This window comes from Heterocephalus glaber, unplaced genomic scaffold (genome assembly GCF_053883595.1).
Source record: "Heterocephalus glaber isolate CG9 unplaced genomic scaffold, H.glaber_assembly_v1.0 deba00001504, whole genome shotgun sequence".
Taxonomy (NCBI): Eukaryota; Metazoa; Chordata; class Mammalia; order Rodentia; family Bathyergidae; genus Heterocephalus; species Heterocephalus glaber.
In genome coordinates, this window is record NW_028258324.1 from 64,466,747 (window position 1) to 64,479,317 (window position 12,571).

Here is a 12,571-nt window from a genome sequence, read left to right on the forward strand (position 1 = left end):
AAGAGTAGCTCTGGTTACATTGTAAGCCCTTCAGAAAATGAGCAAGTGACTCTGGAAGAAGGCTGATGATAGTGACAAGTCTACTGTAAGGTCCACACGTTGTAAAGTCAGGTTATTGAAACAATGCATTGTTGAGTGGAATTGTGCATTAGGCATGAGTGTGTTCAGAGGATCCAGATTCCCATGCCACTTACATATGTTGCTGATACCACTCCCTCCATTTACCTCTAGGGCCTCACTATATATTTCCTACATTCAGATTAACACAAAGAAAACCTTTATGTATATTTCACAGAAGGATTGCCTTTATAATTTCTTTCTGAAGGAAAAATAATAAACAAAGCTATGAGCTAGTCATTTATCTTTCAGTGGGGAGAAGTGGCCAGGTGTACAAAAATGCAAAGATATATGGGATGGCTCTGGTTGGATGTTCTGGAAAGAGCAGATTTTAATTATGAAGTAGCATTCATCCACAAAAAGAAGGAAATCCTGTTATTTGAAACAATACGAATGACTCTGGAAGACATTATGCTAAGGGAAATAAGCCAGGAACAGGAAAATAAATACTGCTTATTCTTATGTGTAGAAATTTTTTTTAAAAACAGTCAAATTCATAGAAATGGACTAGAGTAGATGTTACCAGAGGTGGGTCACAAGGATGGGGCAAGGTAAGAATGCAGAGTTTTTTTATCAATTTCCCATAGGGGTAACTAAAGTCAATAATCATGTATTGTATAATAACAGTAAATTTCAAATGTCTCACCATAAAATATGTAAATGAGGCTATGATTATAGACATTAGCTTGATTTAATCATTAGACATTATCTACATATACCAGAGCATTATCTGTTGCCTCATAAATATATGGAGTCATTATATTTTCAATTAAAAATAGTGCATGAATTTGGATAATTGATGATAGGAAAGTTTTGGAAAGAGGCACTGATTGTAGGGAAGATACTTAAAAACTGTAGATAGGTTGTTTCATAGTGTGAATGTTGGTAAACTTCTATTCTAAGGCACCCCAGGAATTAGACCATAATTCCATGAAATATGTGACCATGTTGCAGTTATGAATTCGCACATTGACTCAAGAGTAATGAGTGCTCTCAAAAATGCCAATCTAACTTTTGACAGAGCTAAGCGCAAAACCACCAGCTGTGGAGAATGTTGCTGAGCTCATGATAAAGCAAATACCTTGATAAAACTAGCTAACATTTGGTGATAATTTAATAATATCCTACTCCTTATATCCTGCAGTGAGGATAAATTCTTCCTTACTAGAATTGACACTTCTTCCCAATGAGTTTGCCTCTTTTGCTCTATATGTTTTTCCTATCTCCACCATATTTTGGGCTGAAAGAAAACATGATTTAATGACATAGAATCACACAATGTATAGCCAAATACTAGGAAACCCATTTTATAGTAATGGGTGGTGACACAATGGGCATATGACACTGAATCCATTGGTTCCTCCATATATCTGGAAGCAGCTAGCCTAAGTGAACGATAACATAGACTATTAAAGACTAAGCAAAGCCCCAGTTTGGGCATAAGCTCACCACACAGTGGGGTTGGGATCCCCTCCTCCAGCATTTGATGTATGTATTAAAGTAAATGTCAACATATGGAGCTGTCGCTGGATAACTGGTACACAGAAGTCTGGAAAACAATGAGGAAAAAACCATAGGATTTTCCCATATCACCATCATCCACATTGATTGTAGAATGTGTGTCTCTTCCCTATAGTTTTAGATACACAGTATATCTACTGTCACTATTTTTGTTATAAAATTATTTTTCATAGAATGACTCTTACATTTTCTTTATTAATATCTACTTGTATTACATTAAAATAAAAATTTAAAGAAATATTTTAAAAATTAGACTCTTGTTAGTTTAGAAATTTTCTTTCCTGGAGTAAGTGCTTCTACCAGATATGTCATGGTTCTACTGACCTGAGTGTCAAGGAACAGTTTTAGCAGTAGGGACTGTGTGTGTACTGTGTGTGGATTGTAACTCTTTTCTCCCAACCCTGAGAAACCATTTATCAGTGACTGTACATTACCCAGAAGAGTACCAGGCCAGACTTCCTGTAAGAAGCCCTAAGTGGTACAGGGCGGGGCTATGTTAGGCACCATTTCCTATACTTTGGTTCAGGCCATTCTGTGGCAAACACTTGCACACACGACAGCCTGACCGCCCCTCAGTGGACCTTCACTTCATAGATTTTTTTGTTTCTGTTTTTTGTTTGTCTCTTTTTGATACCGGGGATCAAACTCAGGACCTCACGATTGCCATTGTTTCTGTTTTTGTCTCAAGAAATTTCAGCAGCACCTACACACTGGTCAAACTTTTTCTGGACTCTTTTTTTTTTCTTCTATCATATTTCTGTCTATCCTGGTCTAAACATCTATTTTAAATTATTATTACATTAACAATAAGTTTTGATATATGGAGAATGAAAAAGATTTGACTTTTTAAATCATTATTTTAAAGACATTTTTCACCTTGTGATTTTTATATACATTTTTACTCAGTTTTCCAACTTCCAAAAAGTAAAGCAAAACTCTGCTGGGATATTGATTGGATTAGCAAGGATATCCAAAAACATTTTTGGAGAAATGACATATTTATAACACTGAATATGTACTATTTCTCTATTAATTATGGAACTGTAAAAAATATTTAAATATTGATTGATTGATTGATTTCAGTACTGGTGTTGAAACCAGGGCCTTTTCATTCACCTATATGTCCTTGATGATTTTTATTTTTTATTTTGAGATAGGGTCTTGGTGAGATGCTAAAATACAAGCCCAGACTGGGTTCATTCTTGCAATTCTGGCTCAGTCTCCCAGACTGCTGGGATTATAGGGATGAGCTAATATTATCTGGGCATATTTTTCTTTTTTAGCAAGACTGAACTGCCACTTATTTATTTATTTTTAATTAGTACATGAGGAATTGGTACACACACAGAACACATCTTAATTTCTTTTTTCTTTCATCCCCTTTCCCCTCCTTTCCTCTTCCTGACATTTTCGGTGCTCTTTTAAAATACTTGTATTGAGATATCGACATATTATACAACTCATCCATTTTTTTTTTTTTTTTTTTTTTTTTTGGTACCGGGGATCAAACTCGGGTCCTTGTGCTTGGAAGGCAGGAGACAGAACCACTGAGCTAAATCTCCGGCCACAACTCATCCATTTAAATTGCAAAAGAAATAATTTTATTTTGCTCAAAATTGTTTTAAAAAAATCAACACAATCAATTTCAGAACAATTACATTACTCAAAAATGAAACTTCATATTCATTCCTCAAACTCTTTCTCTTAGCAGCATCAATCTCTTACCTATCTTTGGCTTCTCCATATTTGCGTTTTCCTGACTTGTTTTATATTCCTCCTACGTAACTACAATTATGTGTCAAGTTCCATCAAGTTCCCATGCCTACCTACTAACCACCCAAGCCGCAAGTGACCACCAGTCTGCTCTCTACTTCTACGAGGTCAATTTCTTTAGGTTTTATAGAAGTGAGATTATCTAATTTTTCTCTTTCTTTGACTGCTTTATTTCACGTAACAAAATGTACTCCCGGTTCAGCCATGTTGTTGCTAATGGCAGGGTTTTATTCTCCTTTATGGCCATATAGTTTTCCCTTGTGTGCATACCATATTTTCCTCATTCACTCACCCACTGACGGACACTGAAGCTGATTCCATATCCGGGGCTATGATGACCAGAACTGCAATCAGTATGATACAGAGATGTCTCTTCCACACGTTGACTTCATTTCCTGTGGCTATGCACAGAATAGTGGGATTACTGGATCATATGGTCACTTTACTTTTCTTATTTTGAGGAATTTTTATATTATTTTCCATCATTACTGTACTAATTTAGATTCCCACTCGACATTGTGTAAGGGCTCCTTTTCACTACACTCTTGGTCACACTTCAGTGCTATTTTAAATCACAGTTTGTAAATTTTATTTTCTGGTCACTGCTATAGAAAAAAATCATTAATTATGTACATTAATTTATATTATTATTAAACTAATTATTGATTATAATTTTTTCTATAGACAATTTTGAGATTCCTACAAATACAATCTGTGGTTTGAGAATATTTTCAGATTTAATTTTTTCTTTTGTAAATACTGTTTTTGTATTTTTTTATGTGCTTTTTGGCAATAGCCTGAAAGTGTCATACAGTGTTAAGGTGCTGGTAACAAGTATCTTTTTGTCTCTAATATCAGGGAAATCTTTCAGTATTTCACAGTTCCTTGAAATGAATCTTGCCTATTTTATTTTAAATATATTTTATTTTATCTATCACCACAGTCCAATCTTATATTTTAGTTAGTCCTTCTAATAGTTCTATTCATGTTATTACTGAAAATATTGAGCAGGGAAAATTACATAGATTTCTATATTTGCTAATCAGGAAGCATCCTCTATTGATGTGAAGATTCAGTTCCATTCTGTGGATATTTTTCATTCAACAAATCATCTGCATTCATTTTCATAGAGCTCTTATTTCCCTAGCTTGCTGCTAGGTATCTATTAAATTTAAGATAACTATTAAATTTAAGAAAACTATATATAACTATATAATAAGATAACTATTATATAACCATACAGTCCCTTTGGCAGAAGCCATGATCAAAGATTTTATACCTGACCTAAGATTTCTGCACGCTACACATTCACAAATAAACGTTAAGCATCAGACTTTCCAGAAGAATTCTCTCACTTGCCTTGTACATGGCCAATTTATACTCCGTTCTCATTTGCTTTAATCCCTACTCTCACATTTGTATCTAAGAATACACATATTCATTTCAATTTGATGTGCCTTTAACTGCCTGGTGAGTGCATCTTTGTTCATTTTATGATTACGCCTGAAAATTTGGCCTGACTATTTTTGCTTTTGCACATAACACCTACTTGATCAACAACCAAAAAAAAAAAAAAAAAAGAAAGAAAGAAAGAAAAGAAAAAAGAAAAAAAGAAAAGAAAAGAAAGAAAAGAAAAGAAAATGATCTTTGCTAATTAGATTCAATGTTGTTCCCATCCTTCCATCATTCTATCTCTGGCATTTGGTTGCAAAATTCCACATTTATAAAGCTAGTGATTATATGAAATACAACTGAAACTTTGTTGCCACAACTAATTCAACCCATGTTGTCTCTTTACTTCTTACTTTAGAAATTCTCATGGTACCTTCTTATAATTGTCCTTCTGTAACATTTCCAAGAATCAATTTCAAGTTCACATATGTAGTGTGTCTATTCTATAGATTGTGCCTATTCCCAATTATAAAGTATGCTATCCTCTGTAATCTGTTTTTCACTTGTAAATATATAATTAAAATTATGCTTAGAGTATGCACCTGATGACCACTACTCTTTACCTCTTTACTATTTCTTCTAACATGTACCTTATCTTGTACTGTTTCCAAGTTGAATTAGTTTTATGAAAAACAGAAAGAAGAGGGCAACTACTAATCACAGATATTTAGTTAATTTGGAGACAGCCAGTAGAGTTAAAGACCACTGAAGAGGTCCTCGGGTGTTCTATCAACGAGCATGAAGCAAGCTGGACACACTCTGGTGAGCTCTGCCTACTCTGATTCCAATAATTTTGGTTTTCAGATGCTTTAGCTAGGTACATAGTACTATAATTCTGATCTTTTTCTTAGGATTTAGGACCAATTCTCAAGAAAATCCTGACACTGCCCTGGTTTCCATCCAGTGCAAGGAATGGGTTGTATGATCAGGAAGATCATTTACTCTGTCAATGCCATTAACAACAGGCAATTTTAAGTATACATTTGTCACTCTCAAGTATCTAACTCACTTCCTCTACCACATTCTAGTTACTTCCCTACACTGCTTGTGTTCTTCCCCAAAGATTTCTTAACCATACCATCTTATTTCAGTTTTTTCCTTGGAATATCTGTAGAACTTAAAATTTTCAAAGCTTAAAGATCAATTATAATTAAAGGCAGAAAGGAACGTTGAAGACCTTGAACTTGCTGATCTTATCTCACAAAAGGTAATTTAAGACACACAGTGAGATAAATTGGAATTATATGTATTTTTATTGTATATGTTATTTAAATACATGTATTTAGTATGTATATGTGTTTTATATGTATGTGTACAGATATCCATGTTTACATATAAGTATGTAGCATATGTGTATGTTATATTCTGTTGTAGTTGGTCACCTCTTCAGTGTTTTGTTAATTATCCCCCTTACTTCTAAACAGCCAATGCTATATACTTACTAAATATCCTAAATTAATTCAGAAAACACTTTTGCAAACACAATTCTGTAAAGATCTTGAAACCATAAGTAGGTAGTATTTGCCAATCAGTCATAACTCAACATTGAATTAAGTACACTCATTTCTTTTTATTCTCTCCCCCCCTCAATTCCCCCACCTCACATTAGAAAATAAGAAATTCCAGTAGGACAAGCTGTAGATTAATGTCATTGATTCTATTCAATATTATGCAGAATAGCGTAAAAATCCAGGGTGGGAGTATATTTCAGCACCAATTTTAATGGAATGTTTAGTGGCTTGTCAATGAGCAGTTCAATTCTCCTCTGAATAGAACATTAAAAGTTCTTCCTGCTATGCCTTTTAAAAGCCTCTTGTGTGTAAAGCTGGATTCTGCTGCCAGGCCTAGCTAAGACATTCCTCATTTCTCACCACTGAGATTCTCTAAATGTCTGTCAGCCATTTGCAGCACTTGCTGAATAGCTCAGCATTACCTCATGTTCTTTAAAAAGATGGCAAAACAAACTGGCTGTCTGTTCCCTCTGCTTATTATTTATTTTAGGCAAATGTAGCCTTAGGTTTGAGACAGTGTCAGTGGTTACCAGAGGACAGAATAATAGCTTGAAGGAGGTGAAGGCTAGGGCTTGGCAGATGGTGCTTACTTGGGAAATATTGAGGAGGTGGTATATGGGGGTGAGCAGGGGAGAAACGTGATTTAAAAGAAAAGTGCAAGTGTCTGTCTGGGATCCTATCACAGAGGCAGAATACTGACTAGTGAACAAGTTAAGTCCTTTCGCAGCTATTCAGATAAATGATTTGTTTGCATTGAAGCAGAAAACACCATCATTACTGGCCTTGTGTGGTGTAAATTAGAGGAGAGATGATAATTTCTTCTCTGTAACATGAACATAAGAAAGAGGTAGTTAATATATAGGAGATGAAGGGGAAATACTGTTGTAGGCTACTTTTCCTTATAAGAAAATAAATTGGTTGAATTTTTAAAATATCAAATTTATGCAAAATGGAAAGAACTACACATTTCTTGTTATGTCAATCACTCACACTTAATTGTGCAGAAGGTGGAGTGGAGATCACGGAGGTCTGTTAGCGATGGATGACCCATATCAGGTATTTGCTGCAGTCCTAGTTCCTACAGAAGCCATTGCAGAGAAGTAGAGTTAGCATTAAGTCTTAGATCTGCATAAGAATATCTTTCAATAATTTAACTATTTAAAGTAAGACATTTGATAGTATTTATATGTTTGTGGAGGAACTAATTTCTCAACAAGCTGAAATGAGGTAATGACAGACAAATGCAAATAGATTCATTTTGAAGCCCAACAGAAAAAAGAAAATCATAGAAAAAGGCAAACTTACACACATGCATATGTGCATACACACACACACACACACATAAACTTACTACACTAAAATTTCATTATTAGTTTTAAATGCAATGCTTATCTATGCTATGGTTAGTAGATACTAAATTAAAATGAAAATGGAGACTAAACTTGAGTAGACTTTGGTTTATATAATTAAGGTTTTGTAAGAACAATCTTTTTTATATCTGTGTAATTTATCAGATAAAGCATTCTATCAAATTTAGAGATGGATTGAACCAGATGTGTACATATTAAACATACATTTGTGAGAATAAAAATAGCTTTTGATGTGAAAGATCATATAAATGTGTCAGTTAAGCTGAATTTTCAACTTCATTGGTGTGGGAGCTGCCTAAGAGGATTAGTAAAGTAGATTTCTATGTGTTTCTCAGTGGATCATGACTTTGGGGTCTATATCTGATCCCTTGCACCATTCTTTCAGTTTCCTGCTTTGCTTCCTATCCACCATGAACTAAGCAGCTTTGCTATATAAGACCCTTCTGCCATGATGTTCCTGCCACTATGCCAGTCAACCATGGACTGAATCTTCTGAAACCATGAACTAAATAATTTTCTCCTCCTTTAATTTCTGGGTGCTGAGTATTTATCCCACCAACTCAGGAAAGCTGAGTAATACAGAAAAGTGATATGAGGAGTAGAGCTAAGGCTGTTAGCATGATAGACCATGTGGTTTAGAAGCCTTAGAAACTACTTTGTTGGAGGAATTTGGGACGGTTTAGAGGTGTGGGCTAGGGAAGTTCTTAGTGCTGTATCCCTAGCCTGATGCATGATTTGTTTGAAGCTCAGAAGATCAGAATGATGGTAGAAATCCAACAATAAAAGCCAGGCTCAGAAGGTATTAAGTGAGAAAAAGGACTTCACTGACAAATGGACTAAAGGTGATGTGTCCTGCTGGGTTTTTGTTTTGTTTTGGTCCTACAATTTTGATCAAGACAGAGCACTAGAAAGAGAAATATACATATATATAAATGCTATGACATAGGACGTAACACTGACATAATCACAAAATATGCATATTTTAATACAAAAATATGTTAGTGTTCTGCAGATACAGCTTAGAATCTTGGTTTTGCTGTATATAGATATGTAAACTTGGACTAATTAGAATTTCTCATTTACAATCTTCCAGGTAAAATGAATGCAATTCCTATTGCATAGGGTGTCTAAGTGATTAAAATAAAAGGTTTACACTCATCTGGTGGTATATGTGGTTTACATTCATCTGTTTTTTGACACTAGAAGCTTAGTTCATTATTCTTTTGGGTTGTTTATTAAGAAACTTTCTATTAAGAATAAAAGAATAGACTTTGTTTCCATTTTTTTCTTTTCTCATAATTTTTCCTTTCCTTTCTTTCCTTTCCCCTTCCCCTCCCACTTTCCCTACCCCTTTGGACATTTTCTTCCTATTTCAAATTATCAATTATTCATTTTAATCATTTTGGAAGGGTGGAGGGGGTGAAGGGTGGACAGGTAATGGGGAAAAAAATAAGAACCAAGAAACATCATGTACAGGTACAAGCACCCAGTGGCAAATGTGAATGTATTGTATATCTAAAATGTACCAATAAAAGAATTTAAGCAAAAAAAAAAAAAAGAAGAAAAGTATAAAAGGAAAGTCGGGAATGTAGCTCAGAGCTAGAGTGCCTGGGTAGCTTGTGCAAGAACTTGGTTTCTATCCCAAATTAAATAATGATGATAATAAAAATAGAAATAATGAGAGTCAATGAAAAAGACAAAAATGCTTCACAATTCAGAAACAGAGACAAAGAATTTTCAAACATATTCTGCATATTTTATCAGTACTAATTTATGGAAATAAGTACAATGGTACCTTGGTTCATGAACTTAATTCTTTCCACAATTCTGGGAATAACAGCTATGTTCCTATTTGTGCAAAAGAGATGCCCCTAGTTGTATGCGTCACCTGATGCAGAGTTCGCAAACAAAAACACAGCAAAATTTTGCCAAACGCTTCTGTTTGCAAACCAAATTGTTACCAGTTGTGAACCGAGGTACCACCTGTATCTGAAGGTAGAGATGGGAGTGTCTGTATAATAAATCTGTTTTGATGGCTATGTGGAGATTAAATTGATTAAATTTCCTGCCACACTTTTTCAATTTTACTCCTTTTATTTATGAAAGTAAAATTTTGGTCCAGCCTGATGTTGTACTTGTTAAAAAATACTCTACACATCATATGCACATGAATACTTGGATATTACCGTGGCAATGGGAGAGCCTGGCCTACATTCATTACTCCATAAATGCTTCAAAATAAATTTAAACTACAGTTTCACACAGTCTATTTTACTCAATATTCATGGCTTTGGCAACCAGAGGCTCCTTTATTTTTTCGATTTGTAATAACATGCTAATAATAATCTAAAATGCCTGGTGTTCTCCAATCATTTCAATGCCACTTTCTTCAATGGACAGCAATATAGGTATAAAGTCATCTGAAAACAGTATCCATATGAAGAATTTTTAACCAGGAAGATATATATATATATAAAATATAATATAATCATATTATATATATATATTTAAAGGAATACCACTGAAGAGGGACAAAATGATTTTGAATCTGGGGAGGACGTAGTAACACATTAACTTCAAAGTATTTAATCCGTTACTGAGATAGATAAAATATTTACAAATAATTTTGAAAATTAGCATGACATTGTCTTAGGCATCAGCATCTCCATTCATTAGTAACTAATTATTTAAAGTTTTATAGCAGGGATTTGTACCTGTAATTCACAAAAAATGAATGATATCTAGGAACCTTATGATTCCTCATATTTTAGGAAATGTTGTCAGTTCAGGCTCATCTGCGGTATTTTTTTTCTGGATACATGACGAAAAGCTCTCAACAGATTTTAATATGGCTTATTACCTACAGAAATTATTATTATGATTTTTTTATTATTCAGTCTTTGCACTCTTTTAGAAAGTTATATATTAGATTTGTTATAATAGAAACTAATTTTAAAATGTCTTTCAAGAACAATTTAAAATAGTAACTCTTGTCCTGAGAATTTATCCTAAATAAATACTCCCATAGAAGAATAAATCAAGAAAAGTAGTGCAGACTGGTGCAGCCACTGTGGAAATCAGTACAGAGATACCTCAAACAACTAGGCTTAGAGGTCCCATTTGACCCAGCTGGGTATCTTCGATACCCCTGCTGGGTATCTTCACAAAAGAATTAAAAGAATCACACCACAGCGATATATCTGCACTCATGTTTATAGCGGCACAGTTTGTAATAGCTAAAGCTTGGAAACAACCCAAGTGCCTATCAACTGGAGACTAGATAGAGAAGATGTGGGCTTTTTAATAAAATGGAGTACTACTCAGCCATAAAGAATGAGAAACTAGAGACATTTATAGCTAAATGGATGCACATTGAGGCGATACTCTTAAGTGAAATAAATAGGATACATGTGTGCAAATACCGAATAGTTTCTCTAGTGTGAGAAACTGAGAGTGTAATTAAGAATACACACGGATGAAATGGCCTAATAACATATTTCTCGGATTGTGTTTCCATCGGGTGTCATATGACTGTATCGAAATTTAAATTAGGGAGAAGCTTGGCTTATGTGGAGTCTGCTAACTAACTGGAGTTTTTTTCCAGACTGCTATTTGTTCAATGTTGGTTTTAGGGATCTTTCTGAAACAAATCACATCCTCTGGTATCTTATTGGTGCTTGAGATTTTTTTTTTTAAGTTACATGGAAAAATGTTTAAGTGCTTTTCAGTTTTGTTTTGGTTGAGTTCCACTGTCTTGAAAATTATTGTAGTTTTTTTTCCCTTGCATTGTTCTTTTTTGAAGGGTTTTAATTTCTGCATGTGTGTGTGTTTGATAATAAAGTTATTTTTAAATAAAAAAAGAAAAGTATGTATCAATTAGAAAGCTTTTAGTTATTTCAATTTAAAAGTAACTTAAAAGTAAGAATATTTTATGTCACATAACAACGTGTAAAGACAAGTGTTACATGATTAGTGAAAATAGTGATTTACTAATCTCTTCCTGTACCATCTTTCTGCTGCTGCTTCTAAGTATATGCACTTACCTCATAAGCCTGGGTTACTCAAGTAAAATGGGCCCTTGACTTAGACTGGCCTGACATATAAACAACTTGGGTTATGACTGAAATTTTAGTTTTCACTTACTAATAAAGTCTTGAGTTATGACCTGAATGCCAGACACTTGTGCTTCCAGATGGCCCCAGATACAAATTTAACCTCTAAGGAGTTCTGGAAGGAACATGACAACATCCTTTCCTATGTGGAGTTGAGAAATCCTGGGCCAATGTCTCTCTAAGGACATTGAGATCTGCTTGTATACAGACAGGAGAGAGACTTTGAAGGCTGTGTAGAGGAGCCTGAGCCTTCAGTTGATCAACTTGTATTACAAACAACCTTTGGGAACAAATTGAATTTGTAAGTCAAGGACCCACTATCAAATGACTCAGTAGTTTCAGAAATCACATGCAAAATACAATGTTGGGAAAATGCAAAGTGACAATTTTCTTCATGCATCTTTGCTACATACTAATATGTGTGCTGATTAATCCTGATTCTCAATGTGATTGGATTAAGAGACTTCAGGAGAGGTGGCTGGATTGTGAGGTCACTAATTTTATCAGTGGGCTAACTCATCAGCAGGTGAGCATACTTGGAGGAAGTTGGTCATGGGGACATGACCTTGGGGACTATATCTGGTTTCTGGCCCTTTGCTGGTTTTCTCTCTCCTGCTCTTCTGACCACCAAAAGGTGAGTAACTTCCCTCTTCCATGTCCTTCTGCCACATCATTTCCACCTTGAAGCTGGTTGGCCATGGACTGAAGCCTCTGA

At 34.6% G+C, this 12,571-nt stretch overlaps 1 long non-coding RNA gene across 1 annotated transcript in view; it reads left to right on the forward strand.

Annotated features, from left to right (window-relative positions):
* The window catches only part of LOC147825390 (uncharacterized), a 109,810-nt gene that overhangs the window by 53,808 nt on the left and 43,431 nt on the right, over positions 1-12,571 (forward strand). The gene's annotated exons all lie outside the window — the stretch shown is intronic.